Here is a 25238-nt window from a genome sequence, read left to right as displayed (position 1 = left end):
CACCAGCTGATCTTTAAAACTCTCTGTATTTTGCCATAGACAGGCAACCCATTTTTCCAGGACAACTCTTTGCAGCAGACAGCTATTCTCTTTCTTTTGACCTCCACTCTCATTCTCACTCTGTGTGTGTCTGCATCCTAGTTTTACATGGCCATAAGATAAGGAACCATGGGTGTTGGGTAAGTATAGCAGTGGACCCCAAATCTCTTTTATTCTGAGGTCTTCGCTCCTCAATTTTAAATTGTAAAATCAAACTTAAAACTGGGTATCTGATGGCCAGTTAAGAGGCTGGGTATCTGATGGCCAGTTAAGAGATGGCCAGTTGTGCTCACTACCATTCTCAAGATGCAGGTGAGGTGACAGGCTTGCTGTGGAATGCTGAGCAAATCCCCCAGTGGCCTCAGGATGCTGGGAATGTTGGTTCTGTTTTGAACGGATTAACTTTCACAAAGAGCCTTGCCGTCCTGTGGGACTGGAGGAGATCCAGAGGCAGTTCCTGGCCAAGGCTACACCCCAATGTTACCCAAAGGCTTCTGGATGTACTCTTCCAGCCTCTTACTGCTCATTAGGCATCAGCAACACAATCTCCAAGGATTTTTCATCAACTTTTTTTCTTTCCTCTTCATGACCACCATGTCTCCTGTCCCCTCTTTGTATGCAATGCTGCAAGAATTTTTACAGTTAAAGGAAATAATCATATCAGGCAAGATCAGCAATTCCACAGTAACTGGGCATATAGCTTAAGGGATTGCCATTTTTGTGATTTTTCTAGGAACAGAGGGTCTCCCCTCCCCTACCCAGTGAACATCTTTTTCTCTATCCTTTGTCTGGAAAGTACACGGTATTTCAAGACCTACAGTGCCACCCAGTGGAATAGGAATCCTCTCCAACAGATACTTTGTCAGGCCTTTGCTGGAACACTGTATTTTCCCAATGCTATTCCCTTTTTGCACCCCTCAACTATAAACCAAGCTTTATGCCCCATCCATGAATGCGAAAACTCAACAATGAGGAGGAAAATGTCTCCCAAAACCAAATTTTGTGTCAATAATTTCCCTTCAACAGAAAAACTGCCATTTGGTCACTACATGTCTTAAAGGCACCTATTCTACTTCCTGTTAGAACAATACTTAAATAATAAGGGGATTTCATGTAGTAAGGATGCTAACCAGAACCACTGCCTAAGAATATATACTTTAATCTGGGGTATAATAACAGCATATAGAGCACAACCCAGTACTCTCGCTCCATTAAGGGGCCTTGCCCACATACAACTGTTACATAGTCTGTCCTGAGAGCCATCTATTGGGAAGCCACAGAGATCACAGAAGTCTAGAAAATCAAAGGGAAATAGCCAACAGAGGACTAAAGTTGAATTGGCAAGTGTGACTAATCCCATTGCTTAGTTCCCCCGGATTCATGTCTGAGGGTGATGTCTGCATCCACTTTAATGGATGCTGGGGCTCAGGGAATCAAGGAAAGAAACAGTTGAAAGGATACCCCCATTGGTACCTCCTTCACCCTGGATCATTCCAAAAGAAAGGAAGGACACTAGGTCAGGTGCAGTGACTCACACCTGTAATCCCAGCACTTTGGGAGGCCAAGGCAGGCGGATCATGAGGTCAGGAGATCCAGACCATCCTGGCTAACACAGTGAAACCCCATCTCTACTAAAAATACAAAAAATTAGCCAGGCATGATGGTGGGGGCCTACAGTCCCAGCTACTAGGGAGGCTGAGGCAGGAGAATGGTATGAACCTCAGAGGCAGAGCTTGTAGTGAGTCGAGATCACGCCACTGCACTCCAGCCTGGGTGAGCCATCTCAAAAAAAAAAAAAAAAGAAGAAGAAGAAAAACAAAACAAGAAAAAGAAAGAAAGGAAGGAGACTAAAGGGATACCTTTTTCTCACTTCTCTTTTTAGATGAGTAACAGACTATCTTCACCCTGTACTCCACTGGAGTGCATTATGAAGCATTGGGACTCCTATGACCCCAGGACTTTGAAGAAAAAGTGGCTAATTTTCTTTTGCACAAAGGTATGCCCTTCTTATTAGCTTGAACTAACCTGACTTTGGAGGGAAGCCTTGATTTTAATACTACCCAAAAATTAGATCTTTTCTGTAGACGAGAGAGTAAATGGGTCAAGGTTTTCTACGTACAGGTTTTCTTTGCCCTGTGAGACAACCTAGACCTTTGCAAACATTGCACAATTGACCCAGCTCTTTTAGCAGTCATATCAGGGAGGCACAAAGGAAATAATTCTCCAAAACTAGAAAGGCAACTTCTAGGAGAACCATCTGAGGGAGCAATCTAGTGTCCTAGCCCCTTCTGTTCCTCTTATTCAGGTCCCCCTCTAACCACACCATAGGCTCTTCCACTTCCACCATATCCAAAACTTCCCACTCCTCCAGCTTTGCTCTTAATCATATGGGAAATGCCCAATGAAGGTGATGCCACTAGCGTTCAAGTTCCCTTCTCATTTCAGGACTTTAGGCAAATAAAGGGAAACTTAGGCCAATTTTCTGATGACCCTGATAGCTATACAGAAGCCTTCCAAAATTTATCTCAGGTGTTTGACCTCTTGTGGAGGGATGTTATGCTGCTCCTAAGCCAAGCTCAAATGCTGCTGAAAAACAGGCAGCTCTGCCGGCATCAGAGGAATTAAAGATGAGCAATATGTTTCTTCTAGTAGGCCAAAAAGCAAAAGAGAAAATAGGTAAGGACAAAAAAAGGGAAAACACCATTCCCAATAAAAAGAGGGGAAATAACTCCTGACAACCCTCATTAGAACCCCAATGACTTCACAGATAAATGGAAAAGAAAACACTTTTTATTGTGCATATTGGAAGGCCTGTGAAGAATTAGTGCCAAACCTCTTAGTTACTCTAAAATGTCCATGACAGACAAAAATCCACATGAGAATCCCACAACCTTTATGGCAAGGCTGAGAGAAGCACTAATAAAACATACCTCCATATCACCTGAAACAGTTGAGGGACAGCTAATTTTAAAAGACATGTTTATTACACGGGAAGCTCCTAATATTAGAAGGAAACTACAGAAGGAGGCTACAGGACCAGATACCACCTTGGAAAATCTCTTGAGGATGGTCACCTTGGTATTTTATAGTAGGAACCAGGAGGATGTCCAGGAGAAAGAGAGGAAACACAGAGAAGGACAGGGGCTGTAGTAACTGCTTTACACACTTGCAAGATCCAGGATCCCTGAGGTGCATCTGCTAGTTGCTACCAATGTGGCAAGTCAGGGCACTTTAAGAAAGATTGCCCAGGGAGCAAGAAGCAGCCACCTTGACCCTGTCCAGCACATGGCAGTGACCACTGGAAATAAAACTGCCTCCAGAGATGGAGGTCACCATGTCCAAAACTGGTTTCACCAATGGTCCAGCAGGACTGATGAGTCCCTGGGATCAGACCCCCAGCTCCAGTGGTTCGAACTGCCATTATTGCTCAGGAACCCTGGTGATTCTGGAAATTGAAGGAAGGAGGATGAATTTCTTTCTGGACACTGGAGCCAGTTTTTTACTTCTCTCTAATCCAGGCCTCCCCTCTTTCTGTAGCATAGCCATGATATTCATCTCAGGAAAGATTCTAACCTGATATTTTTCTCAACCGCTTAGTTGTAGTTTGGGAGATCTATTATTTACACATATCTTCTTAATCATGCCTAAAATCCCACTCCTTTATTAAGTAGAGATATTTTAACTCACATGGGGTCAGCATTCTTATAGACCCAGAACAAACTCTTTGTTTCCCCCTGGTGGAAACTAATATTAATTCAGAAGTGTGGGCAATTCATGGAAGAATAGGTCAAGTTATAAGCACTAGGCCAGTCCAGATTCACCTTATGGATCCCAGTTTTTTGGGAGATTTAGGCGATAGTTAGGACAATATTCCCTAAAGCCAGATGCTAGGAAAGGGCTAGAAGCCATTAATAATAATCTGAAAATGCAGGGCCTCATCAAACCCTGTAACAGCCCTGCAATACAACTGTCCCAAGGAACACACCTTCTTTGGGTCATTCTTTCCAAGGCTTTACTGTGGCTTTACCCTTCAAAGTTAGGGCTGAACCCTTTTGAAATGCTATATGGATGGTCTTTTCTTACAAATGATTTTATTTTAGGGAAAGAGACCTCTTAGTTGGCTTAGCATACAACCCCCTAGCTCACTTTCAACAAGGATTAACACACCTTAGACAGAGAAATCCACCTGCATAATAAAAGATTAGGGTGGGAGCTACCAAAGATTTGTGTTCTATGCCAAGGGCACACCTGGTTTAACCAGTTTTTTACACCCTATATAAGTCAGACACCACCCCCTTACCATCTTATCTATAAAACTCCATGCATTTCACAACAGACAACCAGTCAATTTTTCCAGACACTTGTCTGCAACAGAGAGCTATTCTCTTTCTTTTGCATGTTAAACTTCTGCTCTCAACTTCACTTTTTGTGTGTTTATGTCCTTGTTTTCCATAGCTGTGAGACAATGAAACTCGAGTGTTACTCCAGACATCGAAGCTATTTTATTATGAGAGCATACTTCTGATTATGCAGTCTCCTGCTTAAATTTTTTAAATGGCTTTCCATTAGAATGAAATTTAAAAGTCCTTTATGCCCTGAAAGCCTATACCAGTTGACTCCTAGCTTCATCTGTGAGTATCTTATTTCTTTTCTTACTATACCATAATGACTGTATCAGCTAGGGTTGATTGTTGCATAAGCCACAGAAGTAAATTCTGTGCAATTTAAGCAAAAAGGGGGAATATATTACCTATTTTTGCTTGTTGCAGAGAATTAAGTGCAATGCCTGTCTCGTAATTCTGGAAGGACAGAAATAAGCTTAGTTTTAAGAGTTAGATGAACAAGAATTAACTAATAGGCTTCATTTTACTACCATTGGACTAACATAGGTCTGACCATTTTCTGCCCTTTTGAGTACATGTTTAAAGTTTAAACACCCAAGAGAAACTATTATTGTCTTGGCATGGGTCACATGTTCAGCCATGGGCCAAGAGGGTATGAAATGTGGGAGGCACAATTCACAGATAGAAAATATAATGCTATTTGGGAAAGAATATAATGCTATTTGAAAGGAATTTTGAGTAAGTAAAAACAACAGAAATTGTTTCTAAGGATTTCTTATTAGTCGATGCGTCACTTTTGCAGAGATACCTGCTCTAAACTGTTAATCTCAGTGGTCATCTTTTAAAATTCTGTCAAAGCACATTTTAACTTTTTGTTGGGAACAGACCCCCCAAAATTTGGCCATAAACTGGTCCCAAAACTGGTCATAAACAAAATCTCTGCAGTACTGTGACATGTTCATGATGGCCATGATGCCCATGCTGGAAGGTTGTGGGTTTACTGGAATGAGGGCAAGGAACACCTGGCCCACCCAGGGCAGAAAACTGCTTAAAGGCATTCTTAAACTACAAAAAATGGCATGAGAGATCTGTGCCTTAAGGACATGCTTCTGCTGCAGATAGCTAGCCAAACTCATCCCTTTATTTTGGCCCATCCCTTTGTTTCCCATAAAGAATACTTTTAGTTAATCTATAATCTATAGAAACAATGCTTATCACTGGCTTGCTGTTAATAAATATGTGAGTAAATCTCTGTTTGAGGCTTTCAGCTCTGAAGGCTATGAGACCCCCAATTTCCCACTCCACACCTCTATATTTCTGTGCTTGTGTGTCTTTAATTCCTCTAGCGCTGCTGGGTTAGGGTCTCCGTGAGCTGGTCTCAGCAACTTTTCATGATAACACTAATATATGTATGATTTTATAATCTCTATTTCCTTCACTTTAAGTTTCATAAAGGCAAGAATGACATCTATTTAGTTTTTTCTGTAGTATTATTACATCTATTATTTTATCTGGACATAAAAGGCACACATGATTTATATAATACTGTAAAATAAAGTAAATTATGCAAAATTTTACTGATGTAGTCAATTAAATGACGTTAAAATATTTAAAAGAATTTTATAATGGAATAGAAAAATGTGTGTGTTAAAAATAAAAAGAACTGAAAATTCTGTATTTGGTATATAGGCAATTATATAGAAGAAAACAAAACCACAGACTATGCACTAAAATGCTTGAAAAATACTTTATCACTTTTTCATTTATGAAGCTTAGTTTTGATAGACTCAAGATTCTTGGCTGGCTTTTATAAGGTTCCAAGCTAAAAACAGGAGGACCCCAATTCTTCTGGTTTGTAAGGTTTTTGCTGAGAAACTAGCTGTTAGTCTGACAGGTTTTTTGTTTTGTTTTGTTTTGTTTTGTTTTTATAGGTTACCTGATACTCTGTCTCACAGCTCTTAAAATTCTCTCCTTCACATTGACTTTTTTCAGACAAACAAGTGCTGGGGGAATTTGCCACTTCCAAACCAACACTACAAGAAATGCTAAAGGGAGTTCTAAATTTTAAAACAAAAGCTTGCTATACAGCAAAATAGAACCTCCTTAAAGCATAAAACTAACAGGGCCTATAAAACAATAACACAATGAAAAATACAAAGTGTCTAAGTAACAACAGGATTAATTGAATACCTCACATCTTAACATTAACATTGAATGTAAATGGCCTAAATGCTCCAAGTAAAAGAATATAGAATGACGGAATGTATAAAAATCCACCAACCACATATTCGCTGTCTTCAAGAGAGTCACCTAACACATAAGGACTCATGAAACTTAAGGTAAAAAGGTGGAAAATGATATTCCACAAAAATGAAAACTAAAAGCAAGCAGGAGTAGCTATTCTTATATCAAACAAAACAAACCTTAAAGCTACAAAGCTTTGTTGCTGTACAGTCTGTATCCTTTTTAATATTTAAAAAAAGACAAAGAAGGATACTATATAATGATAAAAGGATTAATCCAACAGGAAGGTCAGTTTCCTTTTTTGTCTTAAAAAAAGACAAAGAAGAATACTATATAATGATAAAGGATTAGTCCAACAAGAAAATATTACAATCCCAAATTTATAGGCATCTAACACTGGAGCTCCCAGATTTATAAAACAATTCTTATTAATGAGAAGTGACAACATGCTAGCAGCCCTCACTCATTCTTTTTTTTTTTTTTTTTTTTTTTGAGACGGAGTCTCACTCTGTTGCCCAGGCTGGAGTGCAGTGGCCGGATCTCAACTCACTGCAAGCTCCGCCTCCTGGGTTTACGCCATTCTCCTACCTCAGCCTCCCGAGTAGCTGGGACTACAGGCGCCTGCCACCTCGCCTGGCTATTTTTTTGTATTTTTTAGTAGAGACGGGGTTTCACTGTGTTAGCCAGGATGGTCTTGATCGTCTGACCTCGTGATCCGCCCATCTCAGCCTCCCAAAGTGCTGGGATTACAGGCTTGAGCCACCACGCCCGGCCCCTCACTCACTCTTGGTACCTCCTTGATCTTGGGGTCCACTCTGGCCATGCTTGAGGAACCCTTCAGCCTGCCACTGCACTATGAGCCCTCTCTGGGGCTGGCCAAGGCGAGCTGGCTCCCTCTGCTTGCAAGGAGCTGTGGAAGGAGAGGCACTGGCAGGAGTAGGGGCTGCACGTGGCACTCGTGGGCTGGTGCAGGTTCTGGGTGGGTAGGGGCTCTGCGTGCCCTGCATTTGGTGTGGCCGGCCGGTGCCTGCTGGGCTTGACTGGGGGCAAGCTCCCTCCGGGCTGCCAGAGTTCCTGGGCTAGGTGCCACAGTCCCCTGGTGAGTACCATTGAGAGGTAAAGCCAGCTGGGCTTCTGGGTCTAGTGGGGACCTGGAGAACTTTTCTGTCTAGCTAAAGGTTTGTAAATGCACCAATCAGCACTCTGTGTCTAGCTAAAGGTTTCTAAATTCACCAATCAGTACTCTGTGTCTAGCTAAAGGTTTCTAAACTCACCAATCAGCACTCTGTGTCTAGCTAATCTGGTGGGGGACTTGGAGAACTTTTGTGTCTAGCTAAAGGATTATAAACACACCAATCAGCATTCTGTGTCTAGCTAAAGATGTCAATCTAGACATTCTGTGTCTAGATTGTAAATGCACAAATCAACACTCTATCAAAACGAACCAATCAACTCTCTGTAAAATGGATCAGTCAGCGCTCTTTAAAATGGACCAATCAGCTCTCTCTAAAATGGACCAATCAGCAGAATATGGGTGGGACAGTTACGGGAATAAAAGCAGGCCACCTGAGCCAACAGGGGCAACCAGCTCAGGTCCCTTTCCATGCTGTGGATGCTTTGTTCTTTTGCTCTTTGCAATAAATCTTGCTGCTGCTCACTCTTTAGGTCCATGCCGCCTTTATGAGCTGTAATACTCAAGGTGAAGGTCTGCAGCTTCACTTCTGAAGCCAGTGAGATCATGAACCAACCAGGCGGAATGAACAACTCCAGACACACCGCCTTTATGAGCTATAACATTCACTGTGAAGGTGTGCAGCTTAACTCCTGAAGCCAGGGAGACCACGAACCCACCAGAAGGAATGAATAACTCCAGATGCGCTTCCTTTAAGAGCTGTAACACTCACCGCAAAGGTCTGCAGCTTCACTCCTGAAGTCAGTGAGACCATGAACCCACCAGACGGAAGAAACTCCAGACACATCTGAACATCTGAAGGAACAAACTCCAGACACACCATCTTTAAGAACTCTAACACTCACTGCGAGGGTCCGTGGCTTCATTCTTGAAGTGAGCGAGACTAATAACCCACCAATTCCGGACACACTAACACCTGAGAACTCAGAAAAACAGCAACACAGTAATAATGGGGAACTTCAATACTTTACTGACAGCACTACACAAATCATCAAGACATAAAGTAAAGAAGAAGCTATGAATTTAAATTACACTCTAGAACAAATACACCTAACAGGCAGTCACAGAACGTTCTTCTCCCAAACTGCAGAATATGCATTCTTCTCTTCAGCACATGGAAAATTCTTCAAGATATACCATATAATAGGCCACAAAAAAACAAGTCTCAATAAATTTAGAGAAATCAAAATCGTATCAAGAATTTTCTCAGATCACAGTGAAATAAAACTGGAAATTACCTTCAAAAGGAACCCTTAAAACTCTAAAAATAAATGAAAATTCAACAATCTTCTCTTGATTAATGTTTGAGTTAAAAATTAAATCAAGATGGAAATTTAACAATTATTTAAAATGAACAATAATAATGACACAAATTATCCAAACATCTGGGATACTGCAAAAATGGTGCTAAGAGAAAAGTTTATAGCATTACATGCCTACACCAAAAAGTCTGAAAGAGCACAAGTAGACAGCTAAGGTCACACTTCAAGAAACTAGAGAAACAAGAACAAAATACACCCAAACAAAGCAGAAAGCAAGAAACAACAAAGATAAGAGCAGAACTGAAGGACATTGAAACAAAAAATAGAAAAGATAAATGAAACAAAAAGCTATTTTTTTGAAAAGATAAACAAAATTGAGAGCCCATTTGAAGACTAGTCAAGAAAAGAAAAGAGAAAATCTAAATAAGCTCAGTTAGAAATAAAACTGGACATATTACAATCAATAACACAAAAATTATAAAAAATTATTTAAGGCTACTATGAGCACTTTTACATGTACAGACTAGGAAATCTAGAGAAAATTGACAGATCTTTGAAAATATACAACCCTCTTAAATCAGTAAGAAATAGAAACCATGAAGAACCCAATAACAAGCAGCAAGATGGAATTGGTAATAAAAAGAAAGTTGCCAACAACCAGAAAGGCTAAAACCAGAGGGATTCACAGCTGAATTCAATTAGACATTCAAAGAAGAATTGGTAGTATTTCTACTAATACTATTCCAAAAAATAAAGAAAGAGGAAATGTTTCCTAAACTATTCTATGTATCATACTAATAGTAAAACCAGCAAAGGCTACAACAAAAACGGACATCTACAGACCAATGTCCCTGATGAACATAGATGCAAAACTTCTCAACAATATACAGCTAACTGAATTCAACAGTACATCAAAAAGATAATACATCATGACAAAGTAGGTTTTATCCTAGGGATGCAGGGACGGTTTAACATATGCAAGTCAATAAATGTGATACGTCTTATGAACAGAATTTTTTTAAAAGTATGATCATCTGGAAAATGCAGAAAAAGTATTTGATAAAATCCAGAATTATATTATGATAAATTTCCTCAACAAAATAGGCATAGAAGGCACTTACTTCAAACAAATAAAAGCCATTTATGACAAACCCACTGCCAACATCATACTAAATAAGAAAATTTGAAAACATTCCCCTTGAGAACTGCAACAAGACAAGGATGCCCACTTTTATCACTTATATTCAGCATAGTAGTGGAAGTCCTGGCCAGAGCAATCAAACAAGAGAAATACATAAAGGGCATCCAACCTGGAAAAGAGGAATCAAGCTGTTTCTGTTCACTGGTGGTATGATCGTATACTTAAAATACTCAAAAGGCTCATCTAAAAAGCCTCCAGATTTTATAAACAGATTTAGTAAAGTCTTAGGATACAAAATCAATGTACACAAATTAGTAGCACTGCTATACACCAAAAACAATGAAGCTGAGAATCAAATTAAGAACTCAATCTGTTTTACAATAGCTGCAAAAATAAATAAATGAATAAATAAACAAAATACTTAGAAATATATTTAACAAAAAAAGTGAAAGAGCTCTCTACAAGGAAAGTTACAAAACACTGCTGAAAGAAATCATGATGACCCAAACAAGTGGAAACATATTTCATGCTCATAGATTGTGACATGGTTAAGTTTGTGTCCTTACACTAACCTCATTTTTAATTATAATTCCCATAATCCCCATTTGTCAAGAAAGAGACTAGGTGGAGGTAATTGGATCATGGGGGTGATTTCCCCCATGCTATTTTTGTGGTAGTAAATTCTTATAAATCTGATGGTTTTATAAGAGTTTGATAGTTCCTCCTGTGTTCATTCTCCCTCCTGTTGCCAAGTGAAGAAGGTGCCTTGCTTGCTTCCCCTTTACCTTCCACCATAATTGTAAGTTTTGTGAGTCTTCCCAAGCCCTGTGGAACTGTGAGTCAATTAAATCTCTTTCCATTATATTTTATTATATATATAAATATTTTTATATTACATATATAATATGTAAATATTATATATAAATAAATAATATATATATATATTTCCAATCTTGGGCACTTCTTTACAGCGTATGAAAATAGGCTAATAGATATTAAAAATTATTGTGAAAAATGACCATACTGCCCAAAGCAATCTATAGATTCAATGTAATTTTTATCAAAATACCATCATTTTTATTCACAGAACTGGAAAAAAAAGAAACTACTCTAAATTTCATGTTGAACCCATAAAGAGCCTTCAGAGCCAAAGCCATACTAAGCAAAAACAACAAATCTGGAGTCATCACATTACCTGACTTCAAATTATACTACAAGGCTCTAGTTACCAAAGCAGCATGGTACTGGTATAAAAATAGGCATGCAGACCAACAGAACAGAATAGACAAACCCTGAAATAAAGCCAAATACAGCCAACTGATCTTTGACAAAGCACACAAGAACATAAAATGACACCCTATTCATCAAATGCTGCTTGAATAACTGTCAAGCCACATATAGAAGAATGAAACTAAATCTTCAGCTCTCACCTTATACAAAAATTAACTTCTGATGGATCAAATTTTGAAATCTGAGACTAGAAACCATATAAATTCTAGAAGATAACATCAGAAAACCTCTTCCAGACACTGGCTTAGAAAAAGAATTTATGGCTTAGATCTCATATGCAAATAAACCAAAAATAAATCAATAAATGTGACCTAATCAAACGAAAAAGCTTCTGCATAGCAAATAATAACAATCAGCCGAGTAAACAGACAACCCACAGAGACAAAAAATTTGCATGCAAACTATGCATATCAGAAAGAATTAATATCCAATAACTACAAGCAACTCAGGCAAATTGGCCAGAAAAAAACAAATAATCCCATCAAATGTGGGCAAAGGATATGAATAGAAAATTTTTTAAAGAAAATATACAAACAGCCAACAAACATGAAAAAATGCTGAACATCACTAATTATCAGAGAAATGCAAATTAGAACTACAGTGAGATACCCCCTTACTCCTGCATAAATGGCTATAATTAAAAAGTAAAAAAAAAAAAAAAAAGATATTGGCATAGATGTGATAAAAATGGAACAGTTTTGCACTGCTGGTGAGAATGTAAGTTAGTACAACCACTATGGAAAGCAGTATGGGTATTCCTTAAAGAACTAAAAGTAGAACTACCATTCAATTTAGCAATCATACCTCTGGGTATCTACCACCCCACCCCCCTTAAAATATAAGTCTTAAAAAAATAAGTCGTTATATGAAAAAGACATATGAACAAGTATGTTTATAGAAGCACAATTCACAATTACAAAGATACAGAATTAAACTAAGTGCCCATCATCCAAGCAGATAAAGAAAATGTGATATATATGCACCATGAAATATGACTCCCCCTAAAAATGGAGCAAAATGATGTCCTTTGCAGCAACTTAAATGGAGTTAGAGGAAATTATTCTAAGTGAAGAAACTCAATAATAAAAAAACAAATATTGTATGTTTTCACTTATCAGGGGGAGCTAAGCTATGAGAATGCAAATGCATAAGAATAACATTAACATAAGGGACTTATATTATTCTAATATCTAGAATCTACAAGGAACTCAAATCAGCAAGAAAAAGTGAATAATTCCATCAGAAAGTACGCAAAGTTCATGAATAGACAATTATCAAAAAATGATACACAGTCAAAAACATACGAAAAATACTAAACATCACTAATTTTAACTCAAGACAGAAGGTTGGGAGGGGGTGATAATTTAAAAAACATATTGGGTACAGTGTACACTGCTCAGGTGATGCATGCACAAAAATCTAAGAAATCACCACTAAAAAACTTACCCATGAACCAAAAACCACCTGTACCCCAAAGATCAGTGAAGTAAAAATAAAAATATTTAAATAAATATAAAAGGAATGGAAATATACCAATATATCAACAATATTTCTGGATGATTTTCCATGTATTTCAAATGTTTAATAATGAGTATTTGTTATTTTATAGAACATATCCAAAGAAGCAATACATAATGAGTAAAATTTTTCATCCTCATGTAGATATAGAGCTACATAAAAAATAGTTAATGCTACCCTGAGGAGACTTAGAAACACCCGTATTCTATTGAGATGACTGAGTCTCAAGAAACTTCAATTTTCTTTTGCTCTTTCTTAGTAATGAATGCATCCATCATATGGAAATGTATCCCACGGTCTAGAAAGAAAAAGTCAATGACAAAGGTTGGAATCTTGTGTTTATTCACTAGCTGCCACAGGGAATGGGGCATTAAAGCAAATTAACAACATAAAAATGTTTGTTATGGGATATTTTTGTCTATTTATTTTAAAGTTGCTTAGATTTAAACTTTGTATTTTTTGTTTTTCTTTTATTGACACATAATATTTTACATATGTATGGGATACATGTGAGTATTTATTACATGCAGAGAATGTGTAATGATCAAGTCAAGGTATATAGGATATCATTTTGAATATATATAATTTTTATGTGATGAGAACATTTCCATACCTCTCTTTTAGCTACTTTGTAATATAAAATATATTGTTAACACAAGTCACACTAGCCTTCCACTGGACATTAAAACTTACTTTTTTCTATGTCAGTGTGTTTTTCCCATTTGCTAGTCTCTGTTCATTTTCCTCTCCCACCCTTCCACACTTCCCAGCCTCTGGTATCTATCAGTCTATTCTCTATCTCCGTGGGACCAAGTTTTTAGCTCTTATGTATGAGTTGAGGACATGTGGTATTTGAATCCTGTACCTTGCTTATTTCACTCAATGTAGTCACCTCCAGTTGCAAATGACTTAATTGTATTCTTTGTTATAGCTGATATTCCATTGCATGTGTGAGTACGTACTACATCTTCTGTATCCATTGGCTCATTGAAGAAACATTAGTTGATTTTGTGTCTTTTCGATTGTGAATAATGCTGTGATACACATGTGAGTGCATGTATCCCTTTGATATACTGATTTAGTTTCCTTTGAGTAAATACCCAATAGTGGGGTCCTGAATCATCTGGAAGTTCTATTTTTACTTTTTGGAGAAATATCTATACTGTTTTCTATACTGGTTGTACTAATTTACATTCCCACCAACAGCATATAAACATTAATTTTTATCATATTTTCAACAGTGTCTATTATTTTTTGTCTTTTTAATCATAGCCATTCTAACTGAGGTAAGATGATGCCTCATTGTGCTTCTGATTTGCATTTCCCAGAGAATGTTCAGCATTTTTTCATGGACCTGTTTTTCATTAATGTGTCATCACTTGAGATATATCCATTCATGTCCTTTGGCCACTTTTTTAATGAGTCTTTTTAATATTATTCTTGAGTTGCTTGAGTTTCTTATATATTCTAAATATTGGTTGTCACTTGAACACTTTTCAGTATGTTCTATGCAACAGTTTGTCTCTTTGGTGTTTTGATTATTTCTTTTGCAGTGCAGAAGCTTTTTCATTTATTATAGTTTCAATTTTTTTATTTTGCTTTTAGTTGACTGTGGTTTTGAGGTCTTAACCAAAAAATCTTTGCCTGGACCAATGTTCTGATTTTTATAACGTTTTCTTCTTGTAGTTTTATACTTTTAGGTCTTATGTTTAAGTCATTAATCCATCTTGGGTTGACTTTTGTGTATTGTGAGAGATACAGTTTCAATCTTTTGCATATGGATATTCAATTTTCCCAACACCATTTATTGAAGAAGGTATTCTTTCCCCAGTGTACATTCTAGCTACCTTTGTTGAAAATCAATTGGCTATACAAACAGAAGTGTATTGCTGGGTTCTCTATTTTCTTCCATTGGTTTTGCTCAGGATTAATTTGGCTGTTGTAGTTCTTTCTAGGTTTCATACAAATGATAGATTTCTGGTTTTTTTATTTCTATAAAAATGATGTTATTTTGGTAGCAATTGCATTGACTCTAGATTTCTTTGGATAATGTAGTCATTTTAATGATAGTAATTTCTCCTATCCATAAGCATGAGATTTCTTTAAATTTGTTTGTGTGCTCTTCAATTTCTTTCATCAGTGTTCTGTAGTTATCTTCACAAACATTTTTCATGCCTTGGTTAAATTTACTCGTTGGTAATTTATATAGCTATTGTAAACAGGATTGCCTTCTAGCTTCATTTTTTGACTATTTTATTGTCAATGTGTTGAAACACTACTGATTTTTGTGTGTTAATTAATTTTTTTTAGATGGAGTCTTGCTCTTTCACCCAGGCTGGAGTGCAATGGTGTGATCTCAGCTCACTGCAACCTCTGCCTTCTGGGTTCAAGTGATTCTCCTGCCTCAGTCTCCAGGCTAGCTGGGACTACAGGCGCATGCCACCACGGGCTAGTTTTTTCACTTTTAGTAGATACAGGGTCTCACCATGTTGGCCAGGCTGTTCTTGAACTCCTGGCCTCAGGAGAGTTACCTGCCTTGGCCTCCCAAAGTGCTAGGAATTCAGGCATGAACCACAGTACCTGGTCTTGTTTATGAGTTCTTACAGTCTTTTATTGGAGTCTTTTTTAGGTTTTTCTATAAAAAATTACGTCATCTGCAAAGTGGACAATTTAACTTCCTTTTGCAAGTCAATTTGGATGTCTGTTTTTTTTTTTTTTTTTTTTTTTTCTCTTGCCAGATTACTGATTAGGACTTTCATGTTCAATAAGATTTGTGAAAGTGAACATTCTTGTTTTGTTCGGTGTCTTAGAGAAAAAGCTTTCAGCTTTTGTCTGTTCAGTATATTGTATATTGTTAGCTTTGGGTTTGTCACATATGACCTTTACTACTTTACAGAATGATCTTTCTATGTCTAGTTTGTTGAGAGTTTTTAATATGAACACATGTTAAATTTTATCAATTACTTTTTCTACATCTATTGACCTAGTTATATGGGTTTTGTCCTTCATTCTACTGAGGCAATATATTCAGTGTATTGATATGTGTATGCAAACATCCTTGAATTTTGGTATAAATTTCACTTGATCATGGTGCATTACCTTTTGATGTGCTGTAGCATTTGGTTTGCTAACATTTTATTAAAGATTGTTGCATCTATGTTTATTACAGATATTGGCCCATAGTTTTGTGTTGTTGGTGGTGGATCCTTGTCTTGTTTGGTATTGTGTCCTCACAAAATAAATTTGGAAGCACTCCTTTCTCTTATGTGTTTTTGAAATAGTTTGAGGAGGATTGGTGTTCATTCTTTTTTTATACATTTGGAATAATTCAGCAGTTATTCGACCTGATTTTGTCTCTTTTTTTGTTGGGAGACATTTTTTTACTGACTCTGTCTCATTATTCATTGATCACTTCAGTTTTTCTACTTCTGATTCAGTCTGGATAGGTTATGTGTTTATAGAAATTCAATCATTTCCTCTATATTTTCCTGTTTGTTAGCATTTATAATATTCTCTAATTATCTTTGGTATTTCTGTGATATCAATTGTAATGTCTGTTCTTTTATTTTGATGATTTGTTTCTTATCTCTTTTCTTGGTTAGTCAAGCTAGCAGTTTATCAATATTGGTTATATTTTTGAATAACATATCACTTCATTGACCTTTGTATTTCTTTCCTTAGTCTCTCTTTAGTTTTTCTCCGATCTTTATTATTTCTTTCATCCTACAAATTTTGGGTTTGCTGTGTCCTTGCTTTTTCACTTCCTTGAAGTGCGTTGTTAGATTGTTTATATGAAATCTTTCTGCTTTCTGGTGTAGATGTTTATTGCTATTGCCTACCTGTTCTTAATGTGTTTGCTGTATAGTATAGATTTTGATATGTCGTGTTTTCATTTTCACTTCTTTCAATAGTTAAAAACATATCCATCTTGAAAACCAAACACTGCATGTTCTCACTCATAGTGTGTGATAGATATACAGCTGTTGTTACCATGGTGATGGCCAGTGTCATGCAGAAGATTATGCCTTGCTATTCTCTTGCTCAGTGGAATTCTTGCAGGGAATCAGCAAAAAGGGAAAAGTAAAAAAGGTAGGAAATATAATGGTCACATTGAAAGTAAGTCATTAACCATTCCACAGGATATTGACCTTCATCTAAAAACAAAGTCAGATACAGAAGTGGATACTTTAGCATTGCATTGTTTTCCAGAACACCAGTGACTGGGGGATTTCACAGTGGCTGCTACAGTTGTGTATCTAGTAACTGAAGTCTATTACAAGTTTATGAAGCCTACACAGGAAATGAATATCAGCTTAGTCTGGTGCCTGCTTGTTTTGTCTTTTGCAATCAAAGTTCTATTTTCATTAACTACACACTATATTAAAGTAGAATATGGTGGTGAAAAATCTATTTGTGTCACCTTTGGATTTTTTTTCTTTGACAAAGCAATAATAATTTTCTGTTGATTGTAACAGAAAATTATCTGGAATTTGGACTTGAAACAGGATTTACAAATTTTTCAGATAGTGTGAAGCAGTTTCTTGAAAAGCAAGGTTTAGAATCTCAGAGTCCTGTTTCAAAACTTACTTTCAAATTTTTCCTGGCTATTTTCTGTTCACTCTTTGGGGCTTTCTTGACATTTCCTGGATTACGACTGGCTTAAATGCTTCTGGATGCCCTGAATTTGACAACAGAAAAAATTACACAAACATTACTTCATATCAGCTTCTTGGCACATTTATTTATGGTTTTGCTCTGGGTAAAACCAGTCACCAAAGACTACATTATGAACCCAACCTTGGGTGAAGAAAGTATCCCTTTAATGCCAGAAGCCACATTCGGTACTCTGCGACTCTGGTTAATAATCCTGCTGTGTGCTTTGTGGTTGGCCATAATGTGTAGTCACCTGCAAGCTTATTTAAATTTAACCCAAAAATGTGTGGATCAGATGAAGAAAGAAGCAGGGTGAATAAGTACAGTTGAGCTACAGAAAATGGTGGCTTGAATCTTTTATTATCTTTGTGTCATTGCACTGCAGTATGTGGTGCCTCTGGTAATGCTATTTCACATAACTCTGCTTTTGGAAACACTAGGCAATCATTCCTGGGGTATTTATCCAGAATCTATCTCTACCTTACCAGTGGATAATAGTCTGCTCTACAATTTTGTTTACTCTGAATTACCGTCAGCTGAAGGGAAGGTGAAAGTTACTGTTACACAAATAACAGTGACACTGAGCAACTTAAAAATATTTTTACTCTTCTTCTTTTTTGAGGACTTCTGTCTTTTCTGACCTGGTGGATTGCTGCTTGCCTCTTTTCTACAAGCCTTTTTGGGCTTTTTTATCACCAATATCTGACTGTGGCATGAATCTCAGTTAAAAAAAAACATATCAAAATCACACTTTAAATTCAAATATTTGTGTCCTTAAAGGGCTGATGAAAACCAGAAGAAAGTAAATACAATGGGAAAAAAATCAGAATATCTTGTATTAAATGTTTCCTTTGTATTCTCAGGGTGAATTAATGTTATAATATTTAAAATTACAAAATAGATTGTTAACTGTTACACTGTGGCATTGGAATTTTAACTCTCTGTATTTACTGGTATGAGAGGGCTATCTACAAGGGTAATATTTCTGATTAGCTTGGTTGACAGAAACCTCCAGCAGTCTTTGAAACATCTCAAATGACTCTAGTTATTGATTGCTTTTAACGGTATTATGGTACTGTTGGTAGTCATAGTGGCTGTCTATAGAACAATCTTCAAACTGAGCCATGCTTTAGGGGAGGGAAAGGGGCTAAAGTCTCTTCTGTTGGTAATGTATTAGTTACTCCTGAAACAATAAAATCCAACAGAAAGGAAGAGATAGCTACTGTATATTACAGTAAAGAAAACTGCATAGTTATTTTAAATTTAATGGAGGTGAATGTGGTTAATATCTACAACTACTTCTGCTTGAGAATAGGAAGAGTATTGTTTTAAAACATATTCTACCCAACTAGAGAGTTCTTTTAAAATGCTTGGCCATATGAACATTTGTAATCTTGCCATTAGGTTTGGACCTGCCATATTTTATTTTATTCTATGATCCTAAATAGTTCCTTTTAATAGTCTAAAAGTATTTATCAATACTGGGCGGACTTTAAAGAAATTACTTTGTAAACCTGCTGACTACCTGTATGTATTGTACATTTATTATATATTAAATATATAATGAGATTATAAAAGATGGGAATATTGATTTTTTATAATATTTTAAGTTGCAGAATGTATGTTTAAAAGTGATTTGAATGAGATGATTTGTATGTAGAAATTTTATTTCTTTTTGGAATGAGATTAAAATACATTTTGAAAGTTCAAAAAAATGTCCATCTTAACTATTAATTGACCCAGTGGTCATTTGGGATTATGTTATTTAATTTTCATGTATTGATATAATTTTCAAAGATCCTCTTGGTGTAGATTTTTACTTGTATTTTATGGTGGCTTAAGTTATTTGCAATACATATTTTTTCAATTTGTTGTCATGTATATCCTATTGTGTTTTATTTTTATTTATTTATTTATTTTTTTTTTTGAGACGGAGTCTTGCACTGTTGCCCAGGCTGGAGTGCAGTGGTGTGATCTCAACTCACTGCAAGCTCCGCCACCCGGGTTCATACCAGTTCTCCTGCCTCATCCTCCTGAGTAGCTGGGACTACAGAGGTGCTGGCCACCACACCCAGCTAATTTTTTGTACTTTTAGTAGAGATGTGGTTTCACCGTGTTAGCCAGGATAGTCTCGATCTCCTGACCTCATGATCTGCCCACCTCAGCCTCGCAAAGTGCTCTGATTACAGGCTTGAGCCACCGTGCTGGGCCAGCCTATTGTTTTTCAGATGTTGATATTTGTAGTCTGTTATGGAGAATATGCTAATAAAAAGAATGTTTATTCTGCCTTTGTTGGATAAAATGTTTTGTAAATATCTATCAAAATCATTTGGCCTAAATTCCAGTTTAAATCCAATGTTTGTTTTTTGATTTTGTTTTAATAATCTTTTTCATTCTGAGGTGGGGTGTTAAAGTTTCCCACAGTTATTGTATTGCAGTCTATTCCTCTCTTTAGATGTAGTAATATTTGCTTTATGAATCTGGGTACTCCAGTGTTTGGTGAATATATATACTCAGAATTTTTATATTCTAACTTAAATTCTGGTTTGTGTGGTATAAGTATAGACACTTCTGCTTACTTTTGGTTTCTTGTTGCATGAAATATCTTTTTTCATGCTTTTATTTTCTTGTCTATATTTGTCTTAATAGGTAAGGTGCATTTCTTGTAGGCAGCCTATAGTCAGATCATGTTTTCTAAGTTCATTCACACAGTCTATTATCTTAAGTGAATAATACAATGCATTTACATTCAATGTTGTCTTTAATATCTAAGGTAGTGTTTCTGTTATTGTCTTAACTGTTTTATATATTCTTTGTTCCTTACTATTTATCTGACTTTGTCATTGCTCTTTGTTAGTTTTTTTATAGTGGTACCATGAGTCCTTGTTCTTCCTTTTTTGTGTATTTGCTTTACCAATGGGTTTTTTACTTTTATGTGTTTTCATGAAGGTTATCCTTTTGCTTCCAAGTTTAGAATTCATTTTATAAATAATTTTCATCTTAATTTCTTTGTTGACTTCATGGTCATTCATGTTGTTTAAATTTCATTTATTTGTATAGTTTCCAGAATTTCTGTTGGTATTGATTTCTAGTTTTGCTCCACTGTGGTCAGAGAAGATACTTAATCTGATTTTGGTATTTTAAAATTTGTTGAGACTTATTTTGTGGCCGAAAATATGGTCTATTTTGGACAATAATCCATGTACTGATGAGAAGAATGTATATTCTGCAGTTGTTGAGTAGAATGTTCTGTAAATATCTGTTAAGTCATTTGGTCTAAAGTCCAATTTTAGTCCAATGTTTGTTTCTTTTCTGTCTAGATAATTTGCCTAATGCTCTGAATGGTGTGTTGAATTTCCCAAGTATTATTGTATTGCTCCCTATCTCTCTGTTTATGACTAAATATTGGTTTTATAAATGTGGGTGATCCAGCATTTTGTAAATATGTATTTATAATATACATGTTCTTAATGAATTGACCCCTTTATTATTATATAATAATCCTTTTGCATTTTCTTAACTGTTTTTGACTTAAGGTATGATTTATCTGATACAAGTGTAGCTTCTCATTTTTGCTTTTAGTTTTCATTTGCATGGAATATCTTTCTCCACGCCTTTACAGGTAACATGAGTTTCTTGGAAGCAGCATATAGCTCAAAAATGTTTCTAAATGTATTCAGCCAGTCTATATATTTTTAAATGAATATTTAATCCATTTACAATTAAGGTTTACATTGATATCTGTGGTTTTGTTCCTGTCATGTTGTTGTTTTCTAGTTAATTTATAAATTATTTGAATTTTTCATTTTCTTTGACTGTCGTTGTTTGGTGGAGTTCTGTAGTAGAGTCCTATGATTTGTTTCTCTTCCTCCTTCGTGTGATTGCTTTACCAGTGAGTTTTTTATACTTTCATGTGTTTTCCTGGTTGTAAATATTGTCTTTTTACTTCCATGTTTAGGAATCAGTTGAGCATTTTTTGTAGGGCCAGTCTAGTGGTGACAAATTTCTTCAGGATTTGCTTGTCTGGAAAAGATTGATTTATACTTTATTTATGAAGTTCAGCCCTGCTGAATGTAGAATTCTTAGCTGACTTTATTTTTTCTTTCAGCATTTTGAAAATGCCATCCCACTGTTTTCTGGCCTTTATGGTTTCTCCTGAGAAACCCACTGTTAGTCTGATGGGGTCTCCTTCATAGGTGAATAGATGCACTTTTCTTTCTGATTTTAGAATCTTTGCATTTACACCGATTTGAGACAGTCAGATTTTAATGTGCTGTGGTGAAGTCCTTTTTGCACTGCATTTGTTAGGGATCACTGAGCCTTCCATATCAGAATGTCTAAATCTCTTGCTAAATGTGGAAAGATTTTATCTATTATTTCATTAAATAGGTTCTCTAGGCCTTTTGAATTCTCTTAACCTTGATAATACAATTCATAAATTGGTTTGCCCTATGTAGTCCCAAATGTCTCAAAGAGTTTCACTTATTTTAAAAATTCATTTTGCAAAATTTTGTCTTGATTATTTTAAAAGACCTATCTTCAAGTCATAGAATTTTTTTTTTCTTTTCCTTGGTATAGCCTATTTTTTAACGTTTTAAATGTGTTTTGTGTTTCCTCCAATAATTTTTTTTTCCTTCAGAATTTCTGGTTTTAATTTTCTTTTCTAAGATACCTATTTCCTTTCTCATTTGTACCTTGAATTGATTTTCTGACTTTCTTTTACTGGTTTTCAGATTTCCCTTGCATCTCACTGAGCTTCTTTAAACTTAATGTTTTGTATTTTTTAGGGGTTGATGAATACGTTTGTTATCATGATAATGGTGAGGGTTTCATGGGTATACATGTGTCAAAACTTAGCCAAATTTTACACTATAAACAGGTGCAGTTTATTGTATGGAAATTATACATCCATCAAAACGTTAAAATAGAGCCACAAACTCCTTTATATTTCTCTCAATGTGAGATGGATTATAATTCTCTTCCCCTTGAGTGTGGATTGGCCATATATGCCAGTACAGAATAATATTTCTGTACTGCAAAAGATACTGATCAAAGAGTAAAAAGAAAAGGCACAGAATGGGAGAAAATAATTGCAAAACACATAACTGATAAGAGACTGGTATCCAAATATGCGAAAAATAAAAAACACTTAAAACTCAAGAATAAAAAATAAACAACCCGGCCAGGCGCAGTGGCTTACACCTGTAATCCCAGCATCTTGTGAGGCCGAGGCAGGTGGATCACGAGGTCAGGAGATGGAGACTATCTCCTAACTAACACGGTGAAACCCTGTCTCTACTAACAATGGCTAACCCGGTGAAACCTTGTCTCTACTAAAAATACAAAAAAGAAAAAAAAAAATTAGCCAGGTGGCGTGGTGGCGGGTGCATGTAGTCCCAGCTACTCGGGAGGCTGAGGCAGGACATGGCGTGAACCCGGGGGAGGGAGCTTGCGGTGAGCCAAGATTGCGCCACTGCAATCCAGGCTGGGCGGCAGAGCGAGACTCTGTCTCAAAAAATAAACAATAAAAAACACTTAAAACTCAAGAATAAAACAATAAATAACCCAATTATAAAATGGCAAAGGATTCAAACAAATACAAATGTAAAAGTTGTAAGGCTTCACTAAAGAGCATAAAAGTATGGCAAATAAGCATATGTAAAGATGTTCAGCATCATGTGTCATTAGGAAATAGAAATTTAAAATAACAATGACATACTGCTACACCCATATTAGAATGGCTAAAATCTAAAACACTGACTATATTAACCCTAGCAAGGATGTAGAGTAACAAGAGCTCTCATTTATTGTTGGTGGAAATGTTTATACATTCTATTTATATATTCTATAGTTTTATATATTCTATTGGATAATTTAAATGTATTTTCCTTCTCATATTCTTCATATTCTTCCTATAATTATATTTGTATTTTTATACTTTGTCTTTATTTGGTGATATTCATTCTGCTCAATATTTTAGTTTACTAATCTTTTTATCATGTGAGTCTAACTTGGTATTTAACCCAAATACTGTGTATTAAACGTATTCATTTTTTTTCAATTTATCTTTGGCTCCTTTCCAAATATGCTTGTTTAGTTTATAATTCCTTGATCTTTTCAAATCACTTTTAAAAATTTTCCATTTGATTACAATGGAAACTGCTCAGGGAAATAAAGTTGTGTCTGCCTTTCCCAACCCATACTAACTCACCGCTCCCATGTCACCCACACATTTAATCTCCTCTTTGTTTTCCTGAAAACCTGACAACCATGTGGTTTCTACTGTTAACCTTAAGATTTTTCACCTTCAGTGATGATGGCTTCAGTTGAGGGCCAGCCATTTCCTGTCCAGAGATCACTATGTATTCTCCCATGCCCAGAGCTCCGGAAACAACTATGACTAGAGACACAGAGAATGACTTACCCACTTAGGTAGAGAAGATTAAGGTTTCTTCCTCCTTCCCAGGAGATCTGGGACCTACACCACCACTGTGTTTATACTATAAAATAAAAAATATCACACTCATCCCACAGAAATGAAAAGTATTTAAAAAAAAAACTATGTGTAAGGAAAACCTACCTCGGCCGGGCGCGGTGGCGCAAGCCTGTAATCCCAGCACTTTGGGAGGCCGAGGGCGGATCACGAGGTCAGGAGATAGAGACCATCCTGGCGAACACGGTGAAACCCCGTCTCTACTAAAAAGTACAAAAAAAAAAACTAGCCGGGTGAGGTGACGGGCGCTTGTAGTCCCAGCTACTCGGGAGGCTGAGGTAAGAGAATGGCGTAAACCCAGGAGGCAGAGCTTGCAGTGAGCTGAGATCTGGCCACTGCACTCCAGCCTGGGCTGCAGAGCGAGACTCCGTCTCAAAAAAAAAAAAAAAAAAAAAAAACCTACCTGTATGTAAATACTATCACTGTTGATTCGATAATTTTAATAGTTTAACCATCACCAAAAGGAGCTATCTCAAAAATGCAAATTAGGCTAAACATCCAAAAATTAGTCAGTGTAACACAGGATAAAAATAAAACAAATTTGATACACACAAGAACATTTAACAAAACCAACATCTATTTAAAGTAAAACCCAAAGCAGTCCAGAAATACAAGAAAACTTCCTAGACCTGCTAAAAGGCATCTATAAAATGTGCAGCTAATGTCACATGTAATGGTTAAAACCTAGGTATGGGAAAGTTATTTTAGAAAAAAGACAAGAATGGACTCCACCTGGGGATTGGAAACTTTACATATGATGTTATCATACAAATAAAAATTTCTAAGAAATTTTGAAAAAACCCACTAGAACTAATAAATGAGTTCAGCAAGGTTGCATGATTTAACATCGGTACAATTTTTTTTTTAAGATGGCTGACTAGGAGCATTTCAAACCAGCTGCATCCATTTAGTACCATAATAGTATATAGACAATCATATATTCAGTACATTGTCCAAGAGAGAACACAAGAGATCAACAGAAAAGTGACAGGAAATGGCAAAAACTAGAAAGGAAAAGAAAAACAGGCAGCCCGTGTGGCCAAGACTGGCTGGAAAACAGGAG

General features: G+C 36.3%; 1 pseudogene; it reads left to right on the top strand.

The window, feature by feature from the left end:
- LOC119627884 (transmembrane protein 161B pseudogene) overlaps window positions 1–23415 on the top strand; it is a 35470-nt pseudogene extending 12055 nt beyond the window's left edge.
- Window positions 23416–25238: the final 1823 nt, after the last annotated feature.

The sequence above is a fragment of the Chlorocebus sabaeus genome, chromosome 9 (assembly GCF_047675955.1).
Source record: "Chlorocebus sabaeus isolate Y175 chromosome 9, mChlSab1.0.hap1, whole genome shotgun sequence".
Taxonomy (NCBI): Eukaryota; Metazoa; Chordata; class Mammalia; order Primates; family Cercopithecidae; genus Chlorocebus; species Chlorocebus sabaeus.
The sequence above is the reverse complement of the archived record's forward strand: the minus strand, read 5'-3'. Positions and strand labels throughout refer to the sequence as shown.